General features: G+C 43.4%; 1 long non-coding RNA gene across 1 annotated transcript; it reads right to left on the reverse strand.

Annotated features, from left to right (window-relative positions):
- Nucleotides 1-266: 266 nt before the first annotated feature.
- On the reverse strand, nt 267-2,616 carry LOC105417618 (uncharacterized). Its single transcript, XR_965205.2, has 3 exons — nt 2,564-2,616; nt 1,362-1,612; nt 267-832 (listed from the first exon to the last, which is right to left on the reverse strand). It is a non-coding gene; the product is annotated as an uncharacterized lncRNA (long non-coding RNA).
- Between the last annotated feature and the right edge of the window lie 7,202 nt (nt 2,617-9,818).

Below are 9,818 nucleotides of genomic sequence, written 5' to 3' on the forward strand. Positions count from 1 at the left end.
CCTGTGAACATATATGTGAGGCATGCGGGAAAATGGATGCATGCTGAGGAGAACATGTGAAAGCTCAATCATGTCTCCCATTCTGAAGCAACCGAGTCTTTTAGAGCTGCAGAATCATAATGCTTCCTTTGTTAAAACATCAATGCAGCTTTCATAACACTCAACAGCGTAGCATTAGCATAAAATGTCATCTCAACTAAGTGCATACATTTAGTAATGTGACTCTATTTGACAGCTGTTCTGAGGTTCTCTTTCCTGCACAAAAAGTCAGCCGGTTCAGGATCATTTATCATGTTAATGCCCCTTTTAAAAACCAATTCCAGCAATTTTCAGCGTTTAATAACTTTTAATTGCACACGGAACCACAAATCTTCCCACTGACACCAACAGCCTACATTTGTTTGCACAGACTGAAAGGGCCCTATTGGTCACGGCGTTCAAGAGAAATGGTTGACATTATGTTCAAAATGAACAGAACCGACTGTGAGGATTAATAAAACAATAACAAGGATTTTTCTGTTGCTAATATAGTCCTGCCAAGCAATGATATATTCTATTTATAAGAATGCATTCATGCTGCCAAAAATGGTTGATCTGGAAGTGGAGAATTCAAGAAATTCATCTTGGGTTTTTATTGTAGCGCCTCAATTTGTCAACACTTTAGTCCTGGGTTAAAACGCACACCTGAACCGAAGCGCTTTACATTTGAATTCATTTTACTTCCTGACAGTTTGGCTCAGGTCCGGCGAAGCTGGGTTCCTTCTGCACAATGCAAAGACTCTAAGCTGCAGCGAACGCCGCCCAGGTCGGAGCCGCTCTGCACAGGACGTGCCTGGAACCCCAACAGGAAAAAGAAAAAAATAAAAATAAAAAAGAACACACAGCGACTGTTTTAAACAAAAGGCTGCTTCAAAATCAAATCAAAGTATTTACATATAACGCGAGCGTCATAATGAACAAAAGTGCTGCTGCTGGCTCTGTGCTGCTCCTCTTCAGTGGCACCCACGGACAGCACAAGAGCCAAGTAATGGCTCTGTTGGACGCCATCCTCTGCCTTTCTTGTCCTGGCATGTTTACAGCGGTGGCTGTGCACCAAGCACGCTTTATCTGCACACTGCCTCTGGCAGGAGAGATCCGCCGGCATGTGTGCACTGCCAAGCCATTTTGGCCGTTCAGCGAGCGGCGGCCAGAGCTCGGTCAAGGCCATTCTTCAGTGGATGTGTTTAATTGCACAAGTGACGATCATGGCAGGGTTCTCTCCAAAGCCCTGCACACCTGACCAGGAAGTGGACCCAGATTTTTCGACAAAGAGGCAGACAAGACGCTCTTGGGGGACCCTGGTTCCGCTTCAGTAGTCTTACTTTGTTTGTTGTCAAGTCTGCTCTTCCTGGCAACAGGAAGCCTCTGATGAGATTAGCATCTCCCAGATGTAGTAGCTTCTCAGGTGAATCGCGTGGTTGAGCTCCATCTTAGGGTTGAACTCAGATCTTTCTAATGGTTTATGAAAGTCTCCGTTTTATCCGTCTGCCGTAGATTTCGCCAAAGCAAACAGTGCTCACGGGCCAGCATGTCTGCTCATTCAAGCAGATGGGCCTATTTCAACGCTAGCAATCTGCGAACAGAGTTATTGTAACAAATAGAACAACAAGAAATGAGAAGTTCTCTTTAGATCAATTGAGTGTGAGAAAAAACCCCAAAAGACAGCAAAAGCCACTTGTGTAGCTGTTCCGTTTTCCCCACAGAAAGGGTAACTTGGTGTCCAAACTATAAGGATATTACTCTATTCAATTTTTTCCCACTTTTGTTATTTTCATTTCCAACGTGCAGTGAGCAGGTAATAAACCTGAAATCAGGAAATGCAAGGTTTCACTCATGTGCATTATGAGCACAACTTTCCAGCATTTACATACACATTGCAATATTAAACATCATTACACCAGATGTTTTAAAATGCGACTAATTCATTTTGTATCCTGATGGGGCATAAAAGTTCAGTAGCATGATGTCAGTGAACAAATGCATTTTAAATACTTCACACATATTATGCATCATATTCAAATATCAAACATCAAATATCAGCAGCAAATTAAATCTTGAAACACATTAATAACATTCAAAGTAGCAAATCCCAAGCATTTATGTATGTCTGAAAGGCAAACGTGATATAGCCCAGCAGCCCCAATAGCCTCTATCTCTCCAAAGGAAATCCAGCTGGACTACAGCTCCCAGAAACCACTGGGCAAACCAGGAAGTAGACATCCTTGCTACAAGCTGGTTAAACAATCAAACATTCCAAAGCAAGGGAAAATGCAATCTGAACAAACATTTAAAGCTTCAGAAAGACAGTCAAGCACCAAATCCATCTCCATCAACAACATCACAATATCAATATTTAAGTTTAGGAGCATGGAGACAATGACAGTGACACACGTATACCAAACAAACCCAAGACTTATCCAGAACTTATCATTAGCTTTACCAAGTAGCCCCAACAGCACCACAGGAGCCACCATGACAGCAGATGACAAAGCCAGCAGAAAGTTAGAAACCCAATAAAACTCACCAAGCAGCCGGACACCAGGTACGAATGTTGACAGGTAGCAACTGAAATCTCCCGCTTCCTTTTCAACAAATCAGAAGCGGTCACATGGACAGACACTACTTAAAGTGATAGCGCTCATTAAGCTAGCCTAGCTACCAAGGACGTCTTGGCTTTTTAGTCAATGAAACCATTAAAGTGAAAAGAGAAGAATTAAAGAAATAATTAAGGAAAATTAAAGATGAAATGGGAGAATTCCACAAAACACAACAGTAGCAGTGAGCGAAGAGACACCACCGCACAGGCAGAGGTGACCCCAACAGATGCTTCCTCGTTCTTCTTTTTCCCTGCGAGGCACCAGTGAAATCTGGTGATGGAGGCCTCAAACACAGATGTAGGAAGAGCGAGATCCGGCGTCACGCTTTGATGGGATCAAAGAGGAGCCGGAAGCCGGTAATCACAAACCACGGACAGAAAAAGGACGTGAAAAACGTCCTCGCCAGAAACCGTTTTAGACGTCCTCAAAAGCAGATCGCTCGCAAGTGCAGCCGCTCGACTTGACCTAAAATCTGTTCCTCAATGCTCATGACGTCACACGTGGTGGCACCAAGGGGCAGCGCTTTATAATCTCATACTACCGCTTTCCAAATATAGTTTGTCGTTGGCTCAGGAGCGGCTGGAGAGAGACATTGCTTTAATGGAACTAAAGTACAGTGGTTCCCACTAATGCATGGAAATGGCTGTCAACAAGCTTTCAGCCGCGGCGCCACAATTAGAGCTTTGTCACTACAGCCCCTGGGTGGCTGGCAGTCTATCGCACCCAATCGCAGCGCTGTCAAGTGCCTCACTTATGAGGTTGCCGGCACATTTCCATTCCTAAAATATCAGAGGTTGGCTCCAATAGGGAACAGTTGATGCGAGCTAGCGCATACAAATGGTCCGTCGCCATTGGTCGGTCCTGAGTGCCGAGCGGCCCAATAAATCTGAGGCTGTTTACGGGCAAACCGCAGCCACCGTTGCAGCGTTTAGACCAAAGCCGGGGGGTTTTCGTCCGCATTAAGAGGGGCAACAGTTACTGCAGCTCATTAACATTAACCACTGGCTCTTCAGAAACAGGCTTTTTAATGACCCCCGCAGGGCCAATCATCTGAATATGCAGGAGTGATCGTTTAGCTGTACAATACAGGCCTCCGGGGCTTATTAGAGTATATTAATTTTAAAAATCAACCTTCAAAAGCTTGTTTGTGCACGGCCACAGACACATACCCACACACGGAGGTGACAACTCCACGCAGTAGCGAACCGATTTCATCACAGCCGCGTTCTTCTGACACCATGAGGACATCATCGATGCGTCTGGTCATCCAGCCACACGGGGTGCAAATGAACGCGTCCCCACATCAACCGTCTCCAGCGAATAGACGCCTTCAACCCTGGCAGGACGTGGATGTGCCTTCGCACCTCGTTGTGGAATTGCAAGGGCCCGACGCCAAGGTGTAAATCCACTGGTCAGGCTGGTTGGTGTGTGCATCGTCCCAGTCTCCCCAGTCAGACCAGAGCACGGCTCCTCGCGATGCACCTCCGTTACAGGCCCGGGCGCGCGTGTGGAAACAAAAGTGCAACCTTTTACCTTTCTTCTCTGGATTTCTTAGGATAAATTTGACAGGAGGGCGCAAAGGGGGGAGGGTGGGTGCTGGTGGAGCTCCGTCAATAATTGAGCTGAACTAATTGGTTGAGGGGCCTGAGGTGGGAGGCAAGAAAAGCTACATTTAAACCTGCAAGTTTGTTTTTCCATGTTACCATTGATTACCGCTGGAAAAGGGAGCTAAATATGCAAAACTTTTATCATGAATGGCTGAATGTCCTCTGGCAGCACACGTGCCAGATCCTGTGCTGCGTTTATTACACATGAATAAGCAATGTTTCAGGTGGGAATTCTGGGATTAGGAAACCAGAGGTTGTGATATGTTCTCAGTGTATTTCTTAACGTTTTAATGAAGAGTCAACTGGGCAGAAACTGGGCGGGAAGTGGGCAGAAAATGGGCAGAAACTGGGCAAGAAGTGGGCAGAAACTGGGTAGAAACCATTTGACACCACACTGGTTCCTTGGTTCTTCTTCCGATATGTCTCACTTGAAATGACACCTTAGAGGAAACCTTTTACTTGCTATTACATGAATAAAAGGGCGATAATGTTTTTAAACCTCAGAAGTGAGAGATATTTTGAACAGGACTGGTTGCATGTAGCATCTGCCCCCACCCACCTGCTCCATTTAGCAGCCTGCATATGAGGGGACTTCTTCTCTCTTTTACAGCTCAATTTCAGCATGTTACAGCCTCTCAAAAACATCCCTTTTAATATCCGTCTATGGCATATTAGAGTTTTATTACTCCTCAAATGTTATTCTTCCGAGGAGCGTTGCCACCCTTCGGTCGTCACTGTCTCTCAGCGGGAAAATTGCCAACCTGTTTTTACAAGGTGTTTTACCTAAATGTCAAGTCTATGAGCACTCCTAAAACAAGCTGACGTGCTCATTAATCCCATAGCAGCAACAGATGTACTGAACACGAAGCAGAATATAGATTATAGTTGGCGCGTTCACACTAATTCACACTAGTCGGCGATGCAGTATTAAAGCATTACCCCCTTTAAAAGTAGTTAAAGTGATTATTTTTTTAATTACAGCTAAATATCTTTAAATATCTATATCACGCTCTTCCTGCAGCACATTTAAACCTATGTGGGTTTTTTTGTGGTGGCACACTGTGAAATGGACGCGCTGCTAGGACTGCTTACATGTGGGTTTTGGGATAAACCTGTGGATTTCTGGATTAACTTTGACATTAGTGAGCGTTAAATGCTTTGGTTCTGGATTAAATTGTTTCTTCATTCCGCTCATACATTAACATCAAATACGCGCTGTGGCACTGCCCCCACGGAAGTGGCATTAAAAGCTTAGCATATTTGCTTAAAAATGGCAAAATAATGACCACAAGCGAGACTGGCTTTTTGAAATTTACAGTACATTAAAGGGATTTAGTGAATGTGCATATTGATTCATTGAAATCAGTTCAGAAATGTGTTCCAGGCCGGGTGGAATAATGAATATCACCTTTCCCCGGATTCCATAGCTGCCTTTCTCTATTTTAAATGAAGTTGTATCCTTCTCAGCTGTTGGATGGACAATGACAGAGCAGCCGTGTTGACCTTGTCTCCCTGTCTTAGCCCACTGTCCTCACCTCAGGTGAACCTGCCCCCTCCCTGCCCCCTCCCTGTGCATTAAAAGGCCCTGGCGCCGGTGCCAGATCATCCTGTTTCAACCGGGATCCCAGCGTCTGTCTTCATTACACTAATCTCCAGCCATTTGCATCTGTCAGCCTGCCTCAGTTCCTGTAAAAAACTATTCATTTAAAAGATATTTTAAACCCGTGAAGTGTTGACACCATCCTTTTGAGTAAAAAAAGAGAGCTTTTTTTAGGGTTTCAGTGTAAAAACAGAAGTGGAAGAAATATATATGGAAAAGGAGCAGAACAGTGGGTGTTTTTTTTCTTTAGTACGTCCTGTAAAATGGAAATACTGTTATAGATTTAAACTAGTAAACCACCGCCGCTGTGGTACTTCCTGCAAAACTGCAAATATAAGCAGAGAGTAAATATGTTTAGGCCTTACTTTCTCATTCCCGTTCTCATCCTAATCGAATCGTCGCCTTTTCCAGCCAATAAGAATATATCGACTTCTATGTGAGGGATCAGCTCAAGGAAAAATACTTTTAAAGTCCTGACGGGAGCAGAACAATATCACTCATCTCAGCACGTGTTGAGCAGCTCTGCTGCCAGTCAGGGACAAGCCGATAGAGATTTTATTATGGTCTTTATCTCTAGATTCTGTCTGACCACGTCATAAACCTCAGACTGGTTGACCTTCTGGAACCTTCTCTCTGATTTCTGGGCCCTCAGCCAGAGGGAACAGTGGCTACTGGGACCCATTTCACTACAACGGAGGCCAACCTGCCATCAAATGTGTGATTTAAGCTAAAACATGTTTCATATTTAGTGGAGCACTGTGCAATAGCTAACTATTTTATACGACTACTGTCATTTGAGCTGTAGCCAGTTAATGAAAAATGGATTATTTCATCAATCCCACTGTTGAAGGAAGTAGTGAAGTAAAAGGACAAATTTCCTGCACAACATGAACTCAACTAAAGGTACAAGGACTACATCAACCATCTTCCTAAAATCATTAGAAATAATTTACTTTAAAGTGTTTTTAAAAGTTAAAATACTCACACAGTGGGTTACCATTTGTGCCATTTTGAACTAGGTGATGACTTGTCAGTGCTAATGTAATCCCTGTGTCCTTTTAATTCAATTTTAGCAAAAAATGTGCTTTTATTTTGCTACGGAACCTTCCCTTCATGACGTCAGGAAGGTCTTGGGACAGGTTACACAAGTAATAATTACAACTATAGTGGTTTGTTGTGTGTGTGCACTGCAATACTGTGCATATTCGGACATAATTCTGTGGATGACAAATTACCCATAACCAATGTTCCCTCTGAGCTGCGCTCTTGCGCAATCGCGCACTGCTTGCACATACTCAGCGCACAAGAAAATCTATGCAGCGCACAAAATAAAATAACAGAAACATATTAATTAATATCTAATTTTAGAACTGATATAATCTAGTTAATTAGACCAGTAATAGCCAATAATCCGATACAGTTCATGTGTGTGTTCATATGTGCCCTGTCTTTACTCGCCGTGCAGCTTAGCTAGCTAACAACAGTGCAGCGGAGTTAAGAGACACAAATGCTAATCCCTTATCATGGCGAAACGAGCGGGCAGAGACACATCCACTCATCAAGCCAAAGTAAAAGAGAAATGCGGTTCTTTTGAGATGGAATGGCTGTCGGAGTCTGTGCAAATAGAAGAACAAGTGGTGAAACTCTTCCTAGGACTCTTCCTATGGTTAAAGCAGGACTCTCACGTATAACATAGCACACATCTCATGAACAACAAGATTTTTGTCTTTTTCATTTTATGTGCTGCTGTCATTTGATTATTTTAAGAAGCCATGGAACTTGCTATGATCCATGGTTTTGAACAAGCCTGATATTGGTGTGTGGTCACAGCGGGCCCATCCGATGTTGCTCACAGTGGTCCTCAGGGTGCTCAGGGAGCTTGTGTGTCTGCTCAGACACATGAAAAATTAGAGGGAACATTGCCCACTACCCATGAAATGATCAGTTAAACCTAACTGTATCTTTAAATCCATTCATTTGCAAGTAAAACTACTTAAAACATTGTGTTAGGTGCAGTAAAGGGAAACCACAACAGTTACCAACTCAGTGCCACTGAAGTGCCACTCGCAGCCCTTTAATCAAGTCGTTGTCTAAAATGGCTCTTATATTTTATTCTTATATTCTCTTCCGTTTTATTCCCTGATCACACAGCATGACCAGAGCTTGTTCTTAAGATTTTCAGTTGGTATTTGCGAGATTGAGGAAATTGTGTTGATGAACTGTAGCGAGTCATGAAATAAACTGTAGAAATGGAGTCGATTGGAACGTACAGATAACTGAGAGAAAGTGCAGCTATGTCACCAATTATTCAGGTACAGTAGAGAAATACGTCACTAGATTCCACCGGTGCTCAGTCCGAGTGTAATCGGACACTCAGGAAATGCCGTTGGAGATGGGTTTGCCTTAAAGAAGGAGGCTAAAAGGATGGAATCTTATCTGACGATAAGCAGAAGGTGTTACCTACGAGATGAACGAAGCTGAGCGATGATCCAGCTCCCTGTTGTTCAAAATGCCGGTTTGCTGCCTGACTTCAGGTGCTTTCTAGCTCACATAATTGCACAACTGGAAAGATGATTAGCGCCACCTAGTGTTGACGAGGATACGTCCCCACATAAAACCTGGGACTGGGTGCGAATCCTGGCGAAACGCTCCATCCATCATCCCCGAACAGCTGTAAAGACACGGTCACATTTGGGTTCGGTCTCCTTCAGTTTGTTTTTCTGCCGTTTGCTTTACATGATTAGTCACGTTTAATTGGCATCCCGCGGAGATATAAACTGATGATGGGACTTGAGGTGAAAACGTCACGGAGGCTAGCCAACAAAAGCGCCTCCACTCGCAGCATATCCTAAAATGAGGATATGGCCGTATCAATGGTTTTAATGAGCCGTGCCTTTTCAGCTGGATGCCGTGTTTGTGTTTATCAGATGCACAAGAGTGTGAGATTGAGTTGATTAGCACCCTGCTGCTAGGCTTCTCCAGTCAGCGACAGCACGACGACAGTTGTGTCACCAAACGTGGCGCCATGTAAAGAAGTCAGGAGTCAGAAGTACGACAAGGAAGTACAATCAACACATCCTGCACTCTGGTGAGAATGTGAGCAGAGCCTTAGTTTGATAATTAGTGAAGTCTGCAGGGCATCTTCAGTTCGAATTCCTCTGCTTTTTTGGGAAGTTAAGCTATTTAAACATAATAGAACGATAATAAGTGTGAATTTGTAGCACACAAACGTGAGTGTGGAGAGGTTACGTGTGTCTCTTGACGGGCTGTCGAGGCAACAGAAGGCAACAGTGAGACGAGCCAACTAGTCAGAGTGAACGCACATGCACATGCACATGCACACGCGCATGCACATGCACACGCCCCGTTTGACAGCTAAGAGATGACATGTTAATTGCAGCTTCTGTTTTAAAAGCCCAAAAGTCAGTGAGTAAAAAGAACTCATCAGAGGATGATGAGAATTTGTCTTTCTGCCGGAGCTGACGAGCGAGACGAAGAAGCTCTGGAGGTTTTTATGCTCATGTCATCAGATATATGTATAAAAAAAAAAAAAAATCCAATCACCTCATGTGCATCTTGTCTCGACTTTCAGTGATTAAATGAATGTCAGCAGAATCCACACAGAACCACATTTACTCATTACATCACCTTAATATGGGCCAGTTGAGCAACGCTCATAATTTCGGGAGATTTTCAAATCAAAAGGCTGGAATTCATAGTTAAACGTAGAAAACTAAGTCGACCCATGTTGTCAAAACTAAAAAAAATAAAGGTGAATTTAAGAGATTAGTTGACAAAATCAAAAGTAGAGAATGCGAGTTTAAGCTAGATTGTCCAATAAACGTTTGAGAAGAATCAAATATTCATTGGAAATAAAAGTAAACAGAGCATTTGTTGTTGAGAAAATGCAACAGTAAAACTATTGAACGTGTCTGACTGGAGCCAAATAGTAATGAAACTGACAAAAACCACATT

This window comes from Takifugu rubripes, chromosome 17, assembly GCF_901000725.2.
Source record: "Takifugu rubripes chromosome 17, fTakRub1.2, whole genome shotgun sequence".
NCBI lineage: Eukaryota > Metazoa > Chordata > Actinopteri > Tetraodontiformes > Tetraodontidae > Takifugu > Takifugu rubripes.